Source organism: Anser anser, assembly GCF_964211835.1.
Source record: "Anser anser genome assembly, chromosome: 3".
Taxonomy (NCBI): Eukaryota; Metazoa; Chordata; class Aves; order Anseriformes; family Anatidae; genus Anser; species Anser anser.
This window is the reverse complement of record NC_139722.1, coordinates 119,379,079-119,399,353: the sequence shown is the minus strand read 5'-3', so window position 1 is coordinate 119,399,353 and position 20,275 is coordinate 119,379,079. Positions and strand designations below refer to the sequence as shown.

The 20,275-nt window shown below is 42.2% G+C and overlaps 1 protein-coding gene across 1 annotated transcript in view; it reads right to left on the bottom strand.

Annotated features, from left to right (window-relative positions):
- Window positions 1-20,275, bottom strand: part of LOC310896546 (uncharacterized protein) — a 282,713-nt gene that overhangs the window by 211,749 nt on the left and 50,689 nt on the right. The gene's annotated exons all lie outside the window — the stretch shown is intronic.

The window sequence follows — 20,275 nt, the reverse complement described above, 5'->3', positions numbered from 1 at the left end:
GGCTTTGCGTGCCAGTGGGGGTAAGACAGTGGGTAAAAATGCCCTCTCCGGTGGGAGTCACTGCCATTACGTTGACTTCAGGGGAGAATCTGACTTGATGCCTTGGCTACTGGGCCAACAACTGACTGGTGATTTCCCCCTGAAAGTGTGGAGCACGTGGAGCGTAGGCCACTTTGGAGTAATCCACTTCTCGTAGCTACTCTCAAAGCCAGCCACCTATAACACACTGTGCCGGCTGTAACTGGTGGGTGGTCTGAACGGGGAGACTCACATGGGGCTCACTGCTGCAGTCAGCCTGCTGGTCACAAAGGCAGAGCCTGTAACCCAAGCAGTGCCAGCCCTTGACAGCAGGAGCAAAGATGCAGACGAACCTCATAACTGCTAAGATCACTAGTCTAATGCAAGCAAAACCCATCAATTGCCAAGACCCATTTAATTTGTCTTAACAGCTATTATGTTTATGATCTATAAAAGATCTGCTCCTTCTTTACATTCAAATGCAAGTCAAGGTGTTGATGTTGCTCTTTGAAAGCCATGGGTGGTATCCTGGTCTAATGGACGTATGTGGGAACACTGCCATGAAAGACTTCACCCCACATGTGGGTCTGGAGATATACACCTTCCTAAAACAAACTTTCCTAGAGGGCAAAGCGATTTTGAACTTTCTAAAAGGCTTGCAGCAATGTTTCAACTTGTCCCAAGCTCTACTGCCTTTTGCATATTTTCTCAGTTTTGAAGAGAGCTTGGGAAAGACTTCCTGGAACCGATGTGCAAAAACAGGCTCTGACTCCTGCATTTCAGCATCTCCAGCAGCTCCTGCTGAGTTATCTGAGCACAGTTCTGGGCTCTGCCTCAAATCTGCTCTGTGACCTGGGGTAAAGTTGCTTACTCTCTCTTCCTCAGTTTTCCAATCTTAAAACACAGCTGATAATGCTTCCTTTCTTCTGTGTCATGTCCTGCCTACGGAGACCATCAGCTCCAGGAGAGGGTCTCTGCTACAAGGCCCTGTTTGTTCCGTGCCTACAACACAGGGCTGAGATCCCACTGAAGGCTCTAGGGGTCCCGGGCTCCAGGCCAAGACTCGGATAATCTTGGCTTTTGGTTCAAACAAAGGTTCTCTCTCCTCACAGGCCATCCCAGCCATTTATTTTGCCCTGTGGTGAAGTTAATGCTACATGTGTGATGTCACAGCTGTCTCCATGGCTACAGGTTTATGACTTCAATGTAAAGTCGAATGGAAGGAGAAGCTCAGGGACGTGAACGAGAGCTCTTATTCAAATCAGAAACATCTGACAGAATAACAGAGAAGAGGAATGGCCAAGAAGGTACATTTCTTTTATTGTTATACATGTTTGTGGTTTCTTCTTAAGTTTTCAACAACGTGAACTTCTTCCATCACACATTTTAATAGCTACTCTTCCACTTACGTTTCTTTAGTTAAAGTTGTTTTCTTCTTTTAAATAAAAAATACATTTAATACCATTTGTTTAACTAGTTAATGAATGCCTTTGCCTTTTTTCAATTAGGTTTAATTTAATAGGAGTAAATTTGGACTTCAGTATAGTCTTCCTTCTGATGCCAAATATGAATGATACTATTTCTGAACAAACAGGGGAACTGTTAAAACTGTGGCTTTCCATACTTAGCAGTATAGTCTTTCAAAAAAGAAAATAAAAAACCCACATCAAAGTTTTTTGAAACACAGATTAAAAAAAAAAAAAAAAAAAGATGCAAGAAGGCAAAGCTATTATGGAATAGAAATAAGTATTGGGCAGGGAAATATAAAGACTCAGAAGCTCTTCATTCCTTTTTTTTTTTTTTTTTTTTTTGGCTTGTTTGCTGAAAAACAAGCGAAACACGGATGCCTCCTCAAACACAGATGTCTCTCTGTGGATTAAGGTGCCGCCAAGGTAAAGTGGCAAATCATATGGCTCAGTGTTTGGTGGGAACCTTCACAGGAGCTATCCCTAATGCAGTCTCTACAAGGAACTCCCAGGATCATCTAAAGGTGGAGATGAAGCCTAAGGGAAGTCTGTGAAGTTCACCATCCATCTTCGTTAGCAAGTCTAAACACAAAAATTAGTCAACTCAAAGACCCTGAGAGCCACACTAAAATTGGGATGGATGGTAATGCTTATGGTCCATGTTGCAGTTTGATCCACTGATAGTGGATGCCAATAATAAAGCCATTACACTCAGCTGGAGAATTCTGAGGTAGCTACTGTGCAACCAAAACTGACTAGGTTTAACATGTTATGTCTCCACTACCCTGTCTGTTTCACAGATAGTTGATTGAGTTAGTTAATTAAGATAAATAGTTAATTAAGGCTGGAATTTTCAAAGAAGCCACAGGAATTAGGTAACCAAATTCAATGAGATTTGGGTACTTAACTCACTTACACTCCTTTGAAAATCCCAGCTATAAATGCTCACCTCTTTAGTTGCAATTATTTGTACTCACAGAATTCGGGGTGCAGCTGTTTATAAATGCAGAACGATGGCTGCAAGAGCAGACATGGCATGAGAACAGAGATTTGTCCATGCATAGCATAGTACATAAATGCATATAAGCAGTGGTCATACATTTAAAGTATCCTCAGAGGAAAAATACCAGTAGAGTTAGTAATATCTCTGTAGCTGGTAAGAGCTTCTTAAGCCTACCTAATTAAAATCAATTAGATATATGTACTCATACATGTGCACAAACTTATATATATAAACATATATACATATGTGTATGTAAAAGCGTATGCATGTATATAAAGAGCCAGATGTGAACATGGGTGCAGACAGTTTGTTTTTGTATGCATTTTTCTTTGCAAAATAGCAAATTGCAATAGTATTTACTACTGGCAAAAGGGGCAACAAAACTGCCATGGCAACGTCCATGATCTTATCAAAGTACAGGAGGAAATGCCTTTCTTAACAAGTATATACTATAGGCAAGATGGAGGTAATTTTTATTTAAACAATATAGAAGTAAGAACTGTAGCAAAAGTATTATCAAAACCAGTAACCACCTGATGGATTGAGAAGTGGAAATAACAACCTACAAATACTCTCAACAAAACCTGACACCATGTCTTGTACCTGACTGCCAGGCAAAAGGATGAAAGGAACAGGTTTATTTGATAAAGGTTCCAGGTGTTAATGACAAAAATATGGCACAGACATTCAATTCACCCTTGGTGCTGGCTCCCACTAAAGCCATTGGAGTTTTGGAGGGGCACTCTGAGATGAGCAGTTAAACCTTGACCCTGCGGAACTGAGTGACAAAATGCAGGACCTGTGACTGCCTTTCCCGAACATAAGGCAGCTGCATAATTGCACCTTCTGATCCAGCAAAACTCTTACACATGAATAACCTTAGGCCTACAAATGTCATTGAGACTATGCATGTGCTCAGAGATACGCATGGGCTTAGGCACTTTGTTGTGCAGGGAATCTCAAGAGGCAGGATATATCCCAAGGCCAAAGAAGTGGGAATGAAGAGCACACAGCCAAATTCTGCTCATTAGTGGGCAACGTGTTTTGTTTTGTTTTGTTTTGTTCTATTAAAAACCGCCAGGACTTTAATTCCATGTGTTCACAGCAAGAGTGCTGGCCCATAAACAAATCCAAAATATACAAAAAGATCAATTTCTTCTAATAAGAAGGGTCAGTGACTTTCCATTAGAATGAGTCACTGAGTTCTCCAAACCCTTAAGGTGTAGTAGAGCAAATGAAAATGAGGTTAGCTGTGGAATGCAAACAGATATATGGCACATATAGAGTTTTAGCTTCACTCCAACATCCATATGTGGCTGTAAAATATAGCTTCTTAAATGTAAAATGTATAGATTTCCCTCTGCAACAAAGGCATAAAATATCTCACTCCCAAACAAGTATTTGAGCATATGAACATGATCTTTCACTTCATCTAGGACTACCCACCCAGTAAACCAAGCTGTATTCTTTCTGGGTGGCTCAGAGAATAGCATATTACAGTGGAAACACCCATTTATTTCATTTACTGCCATTTATAATATTTTCCACTATTTGCAGATAATGAATTCATCCACTTTTTGCCAAGATTATGCAGCCTGTTTTATAGCCAAAATTATCCAGAATCCTTTCTAAAAATGTGTTACCCTTCATTTTCCATGATTTCTTAGTGGTTCTCTTGGAGCAGGACCAAAATCAACCATATTAACAATGCACAGCAATAACTGAACTGTCATGCTCGTACTCTCCTAGCAGCAGGAAGAGTGCCATCGAGCTGGTCCCTGAAGTATGCACAATTCAAGAGCATAACTGCTCAGGTTAATTAAAGCCATTAGATGAGAAGTGAGGAATTGCTTTTGGAGATCTTTCCTCTATGCATTCTACAATGGTCTTCTCATATAGGTAGACACATTTCAGATTATCTGATGTTTTCTTGGCAGCAGCGACTCTTCAGTTCTCCAGGATAAATTGCATTTGTAGAATATAACACAACAGAGACCTGCAATGTGGAACATGCCTGAACAGCCCCAGCCCCTGACCCTGTAAGACTGACACACATCTTTAACATTACACACCATGAGTAGCCTTCGAGATTGGACAGGGTCACGAACAGCGGGTCATTCTGGCATCCCGCAATCCAGCCCATGCAGAGCCGCACCGAGCCATGAGCAAGGCAAGCAGGGGACAGTGGAGAGGGACAAGTCTCTCTTCCTTCTGGGATGATGTGCATTGGATTAATGCTCTTTTCTTCATAGACAACTTCCCTCTCCCTTCACTGGTTCGGCTCTGCTGGCGTGCTGGGGAGGGTGGAGCCGCAGCACCATTTCACTCCCTGCTCCATGTGAGTGCAGAGGAGAAACAGGCCAGTCACATCTGCTCTTCCCTTGTGCAGGGTCTGGCAGCCTGCAAATCCCACGCAGGGGAGAAAGAGGGCTCCTTGCCATCACCAGGCTCACAGCTGGGCCCAGCATGTAAAATGAAGCACATGCAAATCTTTGCAGGAATTCCTTAGTGCTCAGCCTGAGGGTTTGATCTTGGAGTCAAGAAAATCAAGCTCAGGACCCTAAATGCCAGGAGCAATCCCTGCCCAGAGGTTCCAGTGGTCAATGTGAGCAGCGATAACAGACATAATCAAAGCAATAATTATAAACAAAGGCTAAACAAAACAAATTCACTTTTTTTTTTTTTTTACATTTTTATACAAAAAGAAAATGAGTGCAATAAATATACTAACAGCCAAGTCTTTGTTTCTTAACATTATCACTATTTTCTTTGGCACCAATGGGGATCTCTTAGCGGGAGCTGAGGAAGGAGAAACTCTGGCCCAGCAAGAGGCCCTGTAGCAGCCAAAATGAGTTCTTCACCCAAATCACCACTGATGTGCAAGGCTGGAGCTGGGCAGCTGGCACTGAACAAGTTAACCAGCCACCGCGCAGGACCGAGCCGGGGGGAGGCGGGGAAGCCACACAGCAGGTTGAGTTATGGCCACTGCAGCAAAGACAGGTTGTCGTAATATAATGAAGGGTTCTTAGCACTGACAACCGACAGCACTGCAATAAATAGTGATGCTCCAAACTCGTATTTGGATTCCCATAAATGCTCCGGACTTTGCCAAGAACTCCTTTCCCTTTGGCCACCCCATTATTCAAATTTACCATACGTAGCTGGTTGGGTCTTTGTAATTTCTCCCTTCCTCTCCATGCAGCCACCCCCACCACACTTTACCCCTTCCTATCCAGCTGGATCCTCCTTCACCATCCAATCGGGCCCGGCTTTGACTTCCCCAGCCGACCCAAAGCACGGAGATTTTCTCTTTCTTTGGCTCCCTCCCAGTAACATCTCGAGGCCCCAGTGCACCCAGCTGATCTCAGCGGAGCAGGTTCTCAGTTGATCAGCTTTATTCTGATGGGCTTGTTTACTCTTAATCTCTCTTGCACGAGTTTTCTTTCCTTTTTTTTTTCTTTTTTTTTTCTGTTTGCCAGGCCCTTTGATTCCCTTTCTGGTTCTTCTCAGGGTCTCCAAGTTTCAGGCACTTCTCTAAACACCCGCTAATGTTTTGACTTTTGATGGTTAAATTTAAACAAAACTTAAAAGCTTTTCCAACTATTTTTACTCATTCTCAGAGTCATTTATCATTCTCGTGGAGAGCCTGGATTTCCCCTGCATAAATGGATCTCCCTGTTCATGCATAGCTAATGTGTAACCTCCTTCATCCCACATACAAAGATGAGAGTCTGGCCCCTTCTGGGTGAAGCAACTAGAAGCCACTGAACCTTTCCTGCTCAAATCCTAACCACTTCTAGAATATCTCCTGCCAGACCCACCACTAAGGTCACAACCAGTCCAACTCCATGCCTTCGATGCAGCTAAGGTGTACCTCAGAGTAGCCGCCAGGATGCTATAACATACTGTGGCTGCAAAAGTCATCATCTTGCCCTGGCCCAAAAGGCACCATGTGGTTGACATTGCAGCCTGGCCAGCTGCATGCCAGCTCTGCCCATGTCAAAGGTGTATTTCCTTTCACAGCCCTACTGCAGGCTGCATGAGCTACATGCCTGCTGCTCCTCTTGTCTGCCCAGTTCCCCCAGCAAAAATTCTGACTTGCACTTCTTGCACTTACTGGAATCGCAGTGAAGCATATGAGAAGGAAATGTGCGGCCTCTTGAATCCTCTAAACGTTGTCCAGCTGCCACTAAAAAGGTGTCCTGACTTGAATTCATTTTTTATTTTATTTTTTAACACACAACTACTCAGTGCTTTTGTACAAAGCCATAGGAATTTTATTCTTGGACCAGCAGATAACCACAGCACATCTCTCCCAAGTTTCCAACCCCACAACCATTTTTCTTAATTTTGAAACTTTAAAGGAAGAATGCTGCTTTGGCTTCACAATTTTACACAACTTGCTAGAACCACGGGAGAACGTTACAATACCAAGCCACATGAAATGGAAACATTCAAAAAGACCTTTGGGCTGGATCCCCTGCTTCCACTCAAGCTGCACTCAGCCCATGACTGAAGAGTGTCTGGCTTGGGTAAAAGACAGATTTTTTTGTGACCTCAAGTCCTGATGGCCAGGAAGAGCGGTTTGACCTCCCAGTGCAATTAAGAACTGCCTCAAATCTACTCAGGCTTGTGTCCCTGACTCAGGGCCCCCTGGGGACCTCCTGACAGCTATAGATAACTGAAGCCCTACATGCTGGGCTGCACTCAGGGACCTGGGAGATACCCCAGCTTACTATCCACCAGTATTTCCCTAACACCTTTGGCAGGAGGCTCCCAAAGCTGGCTCTGCGGGTTTTGCTGCCAACATAGCAGCGTGTGGAGACCAGAGCAGTTCCAGCAAACTGTTTCCCCTAAGAGGAAATGAAAAGAGAGACTGAAGCCACTGGCAAGCCGTACATTAGACATTTTGGTTAAAGGCAGCTAGACTGCACTTTGGAAGGACTCCTTTTTGCAGAACGCTTTGTTCTCCTGTGTGCATTGTACCCCTGCAATTCACTGCTCCAGTTATAGATAGTGTTTTTAGTTTTAGTCTTCCAGTTTGCTGTCAAAAAATTCCACATCACAATGGGGCTCAAACTGCAGCGGAGATGTCATATTGAAGTGAGGTGTTCCTGCAGGCTAGCTGGCTCAGTCAGTGCACTTCAGGACACAGAGCGGCCATAAGAGCTACACAGGAATGTGTATGGAGAAAAGCTTGGTTAGCAGGCGTCAAGAACAGAGATTCAAGAGAGATAGACTTCCATATGGCAGGCTTGTACGAGAGTCTACACAGTCAGGTACTCTTACAGCGGAGATGCTTTGGTGAGCCCAGTGTTTAGCCTCAGCCACCTTGTTCTGAGCTGCTCTGCTTCCCTGTCCCCTTGCCTTCAGAGGAGCAGACAGCCACAGCCCATACTAGTCAGGTCAGGAGTCCACACCTTCATGCTCGGCACTAGGAAAACATACACATCACAGTATCTGCCCCAACAACCAGAAAAACACTGCATGTGTAGACTGTATGTGGACAAGTGAAACACGCAGCAATTCTGTGACCTGTGCAGGGTTACAGGACCATCCTGAAGCACAGCACAGCACCCAAACCTATTAACTCCCAGCCCACTGCCTCCTGCAGAAGGTCATTCTGCCTCCTGTTCAGAACACAGTTCAATGCGAGTTGAGCTCATCTCACAACATTCCTTCAGACAAAACAAAGTCCCCCAACCCTGGACTTGAAAATGCTTTACAACACAAATGCTATCAATACAGAGAGAAGCAAGAGCAGGAGCAGAATGAACTTATGAAGCAGAGGCAAGGAAAGAGAGAGATGATTTCAGCCGAGACAGAGAGCTGATGAAGAGATAAAGGAAAGTCTTTCCAGACGGCTGGAGCTCTAAGAAGCCTCTTATGCTGAAGCTGGCCATACTGAATAAAGACAGAGAAGGTTTGGGATGATAACTGGGCTCCACCGAGGTCCCAGAAAAAATGTTCTTTGCAGTAGGTCAAAAGTTCTTCTTGTAGGCAGACTGCTGGCAAGCCCTCAGGTGATGACGAAAGTGAGAAAGACCCTTCCTGTAAATTCAGGCCACACAAAGAGAGCCAATGCAATCTGGCAGAATCACTGCAACTCTTCTGGGAGTAGCCACATGAAGTGCCCATGGCCGCTTAGAGGCGGCAGCAGCACAAACCTTACCACAGGATAAATGCCTGAGCCCTCACTCAGCCACCCCAGGTGGGTTTTGCAGCCATGGCTGAGTCTGCATGGGTCTGAGTGTTGTGACCTGTACCCCGCTCAGACCAGTCTGAAGTGACCTCTGAAGTGCCCGTACAGCGGCACTCACGTCTAAGTCAGCACAGATGGACCCAGGGATATTGCAGAATCCTTTCCCCACAACAGTTACTTTGTCTTCCTCAGGTTTACATGCTTGGAAATGGCTGAGAAAAACCTACAGGCTTATATATTTAGAAATGGCTTTTAAGGGCTCTTTTTTGTCAGATTCCTCACCTGCTCTGTCAGGGTGTTCTTTCAATGCCTTTCATATTTCCCATGAAAGACAGTAAGCTCCCAAAGCCCCAGCATATCTGCCATCTCAGCCCCTTCAGGAAAGAGCTGATGAGAATATGATTGTCAGTGATGACTGTAAGTACTTTGCAAACACAGGCAAGCTTGTTCTGCATTAATTGCTCAGCTATTTCAGCCAATTTGGCACCGTGACAAATGCAACTGGTTGCATCTAACAAGCCAGGGGATTGGGAATGATCTTGTTTTAGTACAGTATGTCCAGGGAGAAATATCAACCATTAATCCCAGGTGACTAGTTTCTTTATAAATATATTAGCAACATAATGGAGGGGTTTTTAATGGGATTATAACCACACAAGCAGACCCCAAGCAGCTGCTCTGCTAGTCAAAGGGAACATGGCTGACAATAAGACTTAAGAAAGTGAATGAGGAAAAAATGGCAAACCTCTGGCGTGGCACACTTAAATGACCTTGCTGCTTAAAAGGAACTGGATCATGCTGCATACTTGAAAAGCAAAGCAAAGATGCTTAAAGCAATCTCTTTGGGCATGCTCATCACCACTTTCTACAATTGATCCTCTGTCAAAAGCAGAGAAAATGGCCAAATCAAGAACTCATCTTTTCATATACTGAGGATATGTTTTAAAGCCAAAAAGATTTTGCAGATTCTCTGAGTAACTGAGAAGTCATTGTCAAGGATGGCGGGAGCCATATATTCTCACACAGCCTTTGTGTTCCCCTCTTCAGAACTGAAATAATTCACTCTGAATACAAATGAACAGCTCAGTGCTGTAAATATGAGTGCAAGCACATGCTTGAGTATGTATATATATATGTATACATGTAAATATACATACAGAAAAGGAGAGACAACCATGAGCCTGTTACTGGGAAAGACACTACAACAGCATAAGAAGGAGAAAAAGCAAATCTTATTCAGGAATCTCTCTTGAGACATTTTACAGGAGTGTTAAAATCACATCCCTGATTCTGTCCACAGTAATACCTGCATTCCCTTTCACACCGTTACTTTAACTGAGAGGTATAAGGATGGTATTGTAATGTATTCACATATATATATATATATATATATATGAAGCTGACAGAAGTAATGATAGACAATTGTCTGTATAAATGGCATGTCCACCTCAAAATATAATGCATATATATTTTTTCAAGTCACCACTTTTTTTTGTAGCTTGGTGGCCTGATGCTGAGGGTAAGATGTGGCTCTGTGGCTTTGAAAGGAATACAGTATGGTATAATGCACAGAACTGTCCTGGAATACAAGCCCAAGCACAAGTATGTAGTTGGCTTAGCAAGGACTGTTTAGGCAGCTTAATCTTAGCATAATGAAAATCATTACTGAAGTCCAGATATAATTTGCACAGCTCTGGAATTCTGTTACCAGAGGCCCTTGGTTCAGGGTGGCAGAATGACTCACAAGAGTGTTTAAGAACAAATTAAATGCTAAACTTGCACCTCTGCAATACCTGTGTTAGAATCAGCTAAATATGAAGAATGCTGACTCACCTAGCCTGAGTGACCCACACCACCCATCTGCAATCCACTGATAGTAATGCAGTATCCCTAGGGATTTCAGTGGCTTGCAATCAGACCCACTTGTTATTCTTGAACACCTTTTAAACTTCCAGGGCTTGATCTCAGAGGCCCTGGCACCAGTCCTGGTGACACCATGCTTCATTTCAAGCAACTGCACAGAGAACTGAGCTTGATCTCCTATGCACCAAACTCTGCTATGCCCATCAGGGTGGCACAGGAAGAATTTCAGGTACGTGTTTACATACACATGAGCAGGGACACCACGGCATGTAAAAGTTTAACTGGCCTCAATTTTCATGGCTGTGAGAGCTAGCTAACAAAATTCAATAAATGCTTTCTCTCACTCCATGATGGATTCTGAACACATCACTGTATGTTGTCAAGTACCTATAGCATCCTCCAAAACAATTTCCAAACTCATAACTGCGTTATCCTCCAGCCAAGTAACTTTCTGAGTTTCTTCCAGTCTTTTCTGTATGCTATTAATCGCTGTTACGAAAGCTCCCCATCTTAAGTCTCATTGGTGATGATAGGTTTGCAGTGCATATAATATCAGATGCAATATGATCCCCTGACACATTTACATTTTACCAACGATAAGCACTGGCTGGGGTGTGCTAAAAATACTGTGACTGTGGGGAGAATTAAGTGGATCTCTAGTGCCTGAATCAGGAGAGCAGTTAATGCTGTGATTAAGTCCATGACTAGTCCGGACAAGACATAAGCTTATGTTTAAAGAGAGCTAAGTATGTCCGGAAGTGCCATCCTGAATAACACCAACCTCCAGACCTGGTCCTGTCCCAAGACTGGAAGGATATCCCTGAAGAGCTAAAAGCCACTGCAACTTTTGCTGCTGGGTACTCATAGAATAAGATGTGCTGTGTTGAAGTGGCATTAACACAAAAATGTAGCGACCTGTGTAATTTTAATTTTTAAAAATCTAAAACAGAAGACTACACTGCACACTTTTCTCCTCCTAAAGAAAGAGTGAAAAACTGTTCACGGGACAGCCTTTAGGCATACTGAATAACACACCATTGGCAGGGCACTCAGAGCGTAGTTATAGATGCCTATCAGAATCCATAGAAAACCAACTAACAAATGCTGGAATTAAAAATGAAGACTTGCAGGGAGACAGGGGCTTTGAGCAGCACAGTATTTCAGCTCAGCTTACTGAAAGCTTCAAAATATCACCGGCTCTCAGTCTGAAATGCGTCAGCAATCATTTCATTTTTATCAAAACACAATTAGGCTGTGGTGAATGACAGCATGAAACTGAAATAGGAAAGATACAGGATGAAAGACCACCAGGGTGGAACATAACTGTAAACCTCTCTATAAAACTACATTTGAGTTCTGATCTTATACACAGGAACTCCTTTAAATGATCCAGCAAGAATCTTAACTCACTGACTTCCAAAGAAAGTGTTACCAATTAAGTGGGAGAAACTTTAACAGTCAATTTTAATTACGGTAAGAGATTCACCAATCAATTCCCAGCTCAAGCTGAAGTTTTTACTAGAGACAACTGGAACCAATTTACATGCTTTTATGTTGCGTCTAGACTTTAATAAATGGTCTAAGCATGGAGCAATTCTATGCCAGCATCGAACTAGTTTTCATGTACACCGAGAAACTCACCAGCCTCTCTCAAATTCTTCAGCCTTTGTGCCTTGAAACACTCCTCTGAGAAACGACTGCAAAGGTTACCGAGTATATTACATAAGCACCACCGCAGGGACTGCTTACAATACGTACCAAGATAGTGATGCCACAAATTGTCCTCTAGCTCGTTGCTTTAATCTCACAGACACAAAGCATGCAGAGCCAGCTCTTCCCTTCAGTGTGAAACGGAAAAGCTCTTCTGATTGCAAGACATCATTCCTACTGAGCATTAAGTCCATCAGACCAAAAAATAGCCAAACAATATGGAACCACGCAGGATAACTAAAAATATTTATCTTGTGGCCGAGAAAGGGAAATCCGGGCGATCTTCCAAACACCTGAAGACTTTATCTTTCTGTTCTGTCACCCCTTCTCTGTACCTCTCATGGTCCTGATTAAGCTGCAGGCTACTGGGTAAAGGACCTGAGCATCCAGTCAATCCAGCAGCACAGATACGGGGGAAAACAAAGCACCTGGTTGCTAGATTGTTTAAACACTGCAGAGCCTGCCATGGCACACTCAGTAGTACTCTGGCTGTATGAGACTCACCACTACGGCATCACTTTGATCATTGCTGTAGGTCATGGAATCACTCCGAAACCAAAACAGTCTTGTTAAAAAATTAAGTTGAATTACCATTTAGGGAGCTCTGTTGCATTTTTTTTTTCTTCCCTCCCTACCTTCTTTTTAAACATGCCTGTCGGGAGTGTGAAACTGTGTGCATTTATCACTGCTCTGCTGAGAAAAACTTGTTAAATTAAGAAAGACGTATTTAATTAAATGGATTGATAAATATTCACATACTTATATTCAGAGGGCAGTGCATATAATTTTAATTTTTAAAAACTAAGAGGTTGCTTCAGTGATTCAGAGCCTCTTAAGATGTTTCCCACAGCATGATGTCAAACTAATAAACCTACAGGGAGTTCTGCATGCCAGAGGTCTGAAAAAGTTGGCCCTCTTGTCTTCTGCAAGCAAGACATGGATTTACCTGCTACTATATTTTAGGAAAAGGTGGCAAACAACATTGCAGGTGCTGCAGCAGGCTGGCTGCCAGCAGAGGTAACAGTGTTGAAACCCAGAAAGGGTTGTTTTCCATTATGCCCTAGCACGTAGCCCTTTGGTGAAGCAGCGAGCACGGGGTGCCCCATCTCATCCCTCCCTCCTGCACCGCACTCTGGGCAGAGAGCTCCAGGCAGTGGGGCCTGGCAGGACCAACAGGCACCCATCTATGTACCATGCACAGGCTTACAGCATCCTGCACGCTCTGCAGGGTAATGGTTTGGGCAGCACATCACGAGGATTGTCTTTGGAGCTACTCCAAAAGTGCAAGAGAGGAGGACTCTTCTCTTATGTACACTACAAATATAAAGAAAATAAGTCTGTCCTGGGGACAGGACAGTGTGGGCAAACAGCACAAAAGGTAGGAAGGAAAAGGAAGCAACTAACAAATGAGATTGTGTGTCTAAAATCAGCCGGCAAGTCAATAACAGAGCTCAGACCAGCACCTGCCAGCCCAGTTCCCCACTCTGTTCACAGGAGAGGTTTATCCAAGATGTTACTCCTGACTGCTGCCAGAATGAGCAAAACAGGCTCATACTCATGCAGCTGGAGCCCTGACTTGCTCTCAAGGACTTTAACAGACGTTAATTCTCTAATCTGTCTTGTCCAGTTCCTGATTTTTGCAACTATCTGCTGCTCTCAAGGATTAATTTTGTTGAATGGTAATAATGGCTTGCAAATATCAAATGAAAACCAAATGCAGCACATGCTGCAGGATGCTGGGATCCCACTGTAAGTGATGCTTTTTGTGAAAAACACAGAATGTTATTCATCACAGTTTTCTGCAATGGGCAATCTGGTCACTTTTCAGGAGACTCACTCTAACAGAGGATCCCTACCAACATAAAGAAGAACTGATCAAAGCAATCTGCTTTGCAAAGTTTAAGGATTGTTTTTCCTTCTTTCTCCTTCAGAAAATGTACACAACTTTGGGTTACAATGGTTAACCATTAAGTTATAATGGACTCCTTTGCCAAAAAGCAATTACTAGCAATTAAAAATCATCTGTTTCTCACACACTTTAGAAACATGGAATAATGTACAATGTGAAAAGTCACAGACATTTGAGGAAGCATTATGATCTTCAGACCTGACCTTCTGAATAACACAGGCCAAAGCACTTCACTGAGTGGTCGCTGCCACAAGCCCAGATCTTGTGGCTGAGCTGTAGCAAGTCATTCAGAAAGACATTTGTCTTGATTTATGGTGCCAGTCTTGATGTGAGAATGTCACACAAAACAGTTCCTGTCTTTAGCCTCATGCCATGAATTGAGAAGTTAAGCTGGTTCATGGGTTTGAAATGCCTGAAATCCAGTAAAATTCTCTCCCCAATGTCAGGCGGAAATAGTGTGTAGGTGGCTTATAAAACTTCCTTTCTACAGTGACCCCAAATCTAAGCAAAAGGTCAGAATCATTTGTGTTGCTTCAAGGGCTCAATTGTTACTCAGGCCAACAAGTTAGCCATGAAAAAAACTATACTCAATTCTTCAATCTATGAAATAGCTAAGATAAACATGGTGAAAGATTGTTATTGTTTACTTTTTTTTTTTTCTGTACTGAGAGAAACCATAGCACTATTTTTCAGCACATTAATTGCTTATGGTTCTCATGCTGTGGTTTGTAAATCCTATGTGCTAATAACTACATTTTGCTCCCAAATATATATATATAGTCAATAGCCCTTCTTTATAGAACTTGCAAAAGAGGTGGATGAAATCCTGGTCACAGTAAAGTTAAAAGGAGTTTTGCCAGTCTGTAAGCAGCAGTACAGTGAAGTCCCTGTGGGAACAGCACCCATTCCAGGACCAATTTAGGTACCAATTCCAGCACCGACGCAGGTGATGAAGTGACTCCTTTTACTTATTTAAGGAAGCTTTCTGTCCTGTAACCATAACTCCTGGCAAATACAACCTTTGAACTGCACCTAGTTTTAGGCAGGGGAGGCTACACAAGCCTGCATCTCAATACAGCCCAAGGACACGGCATCCTACATCTGCTATCACTGTATATGTGCATGTGCCTGTGTCCAATAACACAACTACTCACACTCCTATGTGTTGTTGTTATAACACAATACAAGACATAAAATACATAAGTTACACTGCATAAAACAGAATAATACTACAATGACATTAATTGTTCATGTTTTAGTGTCACTGACTGAGATGGGGACCCCACAATACATGTATTTGACTGACATCCTTAGTGGACAGTGCCCCGTAAGGCTTAAAGACAAAGTAGACGAGGCAGGGAAACAAACAGCAGAAGACTTGAGAAAGAGCCATTAATTTACCAATGGCCACGCAGCAGATAGTTGCAAAAATCAGGAACTGGACAAGACAGATCAGACAACTAACGTAACCGTCTATTATTTCTCAACAAATATCAATCATTTAAGTGCCAGAAAGTCATTTATTAAGTTACAAGGCATCCATAGCCAGTCCATTTCCACGCGGAATGTAGCTACCAAACAAGCACACATAAGCCCCGTGGATGTGTTCTTTAAAAAAAAAAAGTGTTGGCTGAAGCTTCGTGTTTGCCCTTTTAAGTCATGTAAACCTGAGAATAAATCCACCTCATCTTCAATGAGGTCACTAAAAAAACTCACTTCTATTTGCAAACAGCTTAGTAGCTAGCTACCAAAGAGCAGTTGCCAATACACTTATTCTAAACAAAGATAAATTCCTCATTAATCACTAAGAAGGGTTAAATCAGAATTAAGGAAAATGACAGCCACTGAACAGTGAGATTTTCCTGGAGTAATATATTGCAACTTTCCATGCTGAGACTAGCTAGAATTGGACAGAAGATACAAAAATTGTGAAAAGTAAACTGAAAAGCCATAAAAGCTGAGAAAGTAAACAGTACAGAACAATAGGAAAGACAGAGAATCAGGGAAGAAAGATAACAATAATGACAGGACAAAAGAAATTATATAATTAGTTAATAATCTGCAAATAGGAGTCTGACCATCGCAGTCATTGAGAGGAAAGGTAAACTATGATGTGATCCAGTTTTGTTTGTTTGTTTATTTTTACAGTAAGCTTTCCTAAGAGAGACTTGTTAACAATGCATAGACATTTATGGGATGTTGTTTGCTGGAGCAGTTGCAGTGACATGTTTGTATTCTTTGCTATAAATTGACTGCAATGATAAACACATCCGCCTTAGGCAAGGAAAGTTACTGGAGAATGATGCCTTTTGCTTGAAGCATTTTCTCAAATTATTTGGTTTTCTCTTTTTCTTTCTATTGTTAATAATGCAAGGCAAGCCCAGACAGGAGAGGAAGAGAGAGAGAAATAAAGAGATGGAAGAGAGGAAGAGACAGAGAAAGGGAAAGAAAGAACAAGGGAAAGAGAGAGACAGAATGAATGAAAGGGATAAACAGAGAGAAATAAGAGAAAGATAATGATGAAGAAGAAAGAGAGAAAGAAAGAGAAAGAAAGAGAGAAAGGACAAAAGAAAGAAAAAAGAGAGAGAGAGAGAGGAAGAAAGAAAGAAAGAAAGAAAGAAAGAAAGAAAGAAAGAAAGAAAGAAAGAAAGAAAGAAAGAAAGAAAGAAGAAAGAAAGAAAGAAAGAAAGAAAGAAAGAAAGAAAGAAAGAAAGAAAGAGAAAGAAAAAAGAAAGAAAGAAAGAAAGAAAGAAAGAAAGAAAGAAAGAAAGAAAGAAAGAAAGAAAGAGAAAGAAAGAAAGAAAGAAAGAAAGAAAGAAAGAAAGAAAGAAAGAAAGAAAGAAAGAAAGAAAGAAAGAAAAAGAAAGAAAGAAAGGAAGAAAGGAAGAAAGAAAGAAAGAAAGAAAGAAAGAAAGAAAGAAAGAAAGAAAGAAAGAAAGAAAGAAAGAAAGAAAAAGAAAGAAAGGAAGAAAGAAAGAAAGAAAGAGAGAAAGAAAGAAAGAGAGAAATAGAAAGAAGGAAGGAAGGAAGGAAGGAAGGAAGGAAGGAAGGAAGGAAGGAAGGAAGGAAGGAAGGAAGGAAGGAAGGAAGGAAGGAAGGAAGGAAGAGAAAGAAAGAGAGAGAAAAAGAGAGAGAGAGAGAAAGAGAGAGAGAGAGAGAGAGAAAGAAAGAAAGAAAGAAAGAAAGAAAGAAAGAGAAAGAAAGTAAGAAATAAAATGAAAGAAATGAAAGAAGGAGAACCAGAGAAAAAGAAAGAAAAGAAGGCAAGCAAAGCAAGCAGCTGTTGCTGGAAGTGAGCAAGATTCTTTCTCATTTTCTTCTGTCTTTTAATAAATCATTGTAGCAGCTTTGTGACAGGTCTCTGTTATTCATAATGCCCAAGCAAACAGCTTTTCTTTCAGGCTCTATTCAGTTGGCTGCCAGGGAAGCAGGACTGCAGGCAGGAAACTTCAGTGGCTCAGCCTGCTCCCCTGTAATTCAATTAGAAAAGCAAGCATGAAGTCAATATTCATTGAGCCAGGCCAGAACTGCACAGCACAATGAAATGATAATGAGAAAGTTCACAAAGGAGACAGGCTTAATGATAAGTTTTTAAAGAGGTGCTGCAGCGGGTGACCCTCTATACGACTGGCATACACACACGGGCATATGGGTCTTCGCCCTCAGGGATTTACTCTCATCCCATGCCATCTGTATCCAGGGCAGACGGCTGATTGTGAATCCAAGGGAATCTCATGATATACTGTCTTAGGTCACCCTATTCAGCTATTTTGCATCTCTGAAGGGAAAGAAGACGTGTTTCTTAAACACCCAGGCCCCAGGGGAACACATACAATTTGCTGGATCACAGGCAACGCAGTTTCAAGTGGCATGGAGATGTGACTCCCAAGCACAGTGGGGAGGTTGGGCATGTGGGGCGTGAACCAAGGAAATCATGGGAGAGAACTTCCAGAACTTTGTGGAAGCATGGAAGAAGAAGAACTACACCCTTGCACTTTCAGAGGAAAGCAGCACTTGGTCCCTACCAGCGTGAGAACTAGGAGGAAACATTTGTGCTTTAAACTGATCAGTGCTGGGTAAATGCTGGACCCAATTCTGCTGCTCCCTCTCGGAGCGATCTCCCACTGAAGAAGGGCTCTACATGATTTCCTTTATTCTCCTTTTAGCACTTTGCTGGTGACAAGGAAATATGTAGTTATTTATTTTGTAAACATCATTGTATTTAGTTTTAAAAATAATGAATGATTGAAGTAGTAATTAAAAAAACAGCATTGTGTGTACAAGCCCAGAGTTGCCTTGTTCTAATTTTGCTTTGGGATTCAACATTCCAGATATACAGAATTTGTTCTTTCTATAATGACTTCTATGGCAAAGCCCTGGGCCCCTCACAAAGAGACTTGGGCCTCACTCTTTTCGGTGCAGTACAGAAAGAATGAGTGCCCCTGAATCTAAACAGGCAAACATGAGAAACAGAAAGGTTTTTTTTCTCCTTTAACAAAAGGGAAACAGGGCACACAGAGCTTATATAAGTTCCCTGAGGTCACACAGGGTGTCAGTGACAGAGTCACAAATTGAATTCAGATTCTCAGGCTCTCAGCCCCACTTTGTGTCCTATTGCAGTGCAGGGCAGTCCAATGGTTTAATGCAATTTTCAGAAGAAAAAAAAAATGTTATTTCCCTAAATTAATTTATCAGCCTAACATATATTAACATTCCATGTATTCCCGTCACCATTAATGGCTGCTTAATATCCTGGTAAATAATTAATACGAGACAACAGCTGTGTGTTTTCTCAAAATCGGGAGGTATTTTTCAACACTGCTCATGACAACAGCCCATTTTTCACTTCAGAGCCCAACAAAAAGGAAGTCAATTTTGCCATTCTTCCTGATTCAAAAACCCTTCAACTGCTAATAATAGAAGTGGGTGGCAAATTGCTTCATCTGCAGTAGGAAGCTCTTCATGTCCTATTGGGGCTGTTCTTCAGCTGCTAGAAACCCACACGGCTTCACTGAAGGCAATTCAGCTTTGTCAAGTCACGCAAGCCAAGGGCAGACGCATTTGTGTTTTGCTGCCCACTGAATCACCTAAGGCTGACCCAATCTCTGCATCTCAAAGGGAGAATGCAGGACTGCCCACAAGTGGAGCTGCATTCGGTTGGATGTAACAGGTAGAACAGGCTGGCTGGGACCCTCTTACAGCCATCATTCTTCTCCAGAGATCCTCCACGAGGAAAACCAGAGGCAACCACCAAAAACTGCAAGCCTGCCCCAACATGCCTTGCAGGATTCTGGATTTGACACAGGATAACAGCAAAGCATCTCAGAATTATCTCCTTGCTTTGGATGCTGACCAAGACTTTATGTGAAAAAAAAAGGGAGGAGTTTAATCTCTAAAGCTGCACACACTTGTGGCTGTTGCTGTAATTCACAGTTTTTCAACAATTTTTCTTGCCCTAACTGCAATTTCTTGGCTTTTGCCAGAATTGTGAAGGTTTCGAAGGGCCCTGTGGTGGACATAAGGACCCTCTTCTCCTGGCAGCAGGAATCAGATGCTGATGTACATTTGTATCTATACTGAATTATGCCAGCAAAGGGCTAGATGTCAACTTTTTCCTTTCGGTTGATTAATCTCCAGTACAGCTCTCTTAGAGACTAGAGAAAAAGGGGTAGGATAGCCCACATCCTCCGTGTGTATTTGTATTAATTCTTACTTTATATAAATGGCCACGAAAGGTAGGAAGTACTAGTCACTTTAGATGTCTATACTGGATGTACTTATACTCTATCTTTCACAAGTATGTAAACCCCAATTTTCACAACCAAATGCATGCTGTGGGTACTCTCCAAAGACTCAATATGTAAAACAGACTCCACACTGCTCAAAAAATCCAGAGGTCAAATGTCCCTGTGCAACTCCTGCATGTAGCTGTCAGAAATGATCACAATAACTTCCCCTTTCTTATTTTAGAGGCAGCACTCTCACTCTTATGTAACGAAGGAAAATCTGTTGAGGTCAGGGATTCAGAGACACCGGTTTCATCCACTAAACAGCCCTTGCCTCTCAGCGACAGGCCTGAGAAGTTCACAAGACATTGCAGGTAT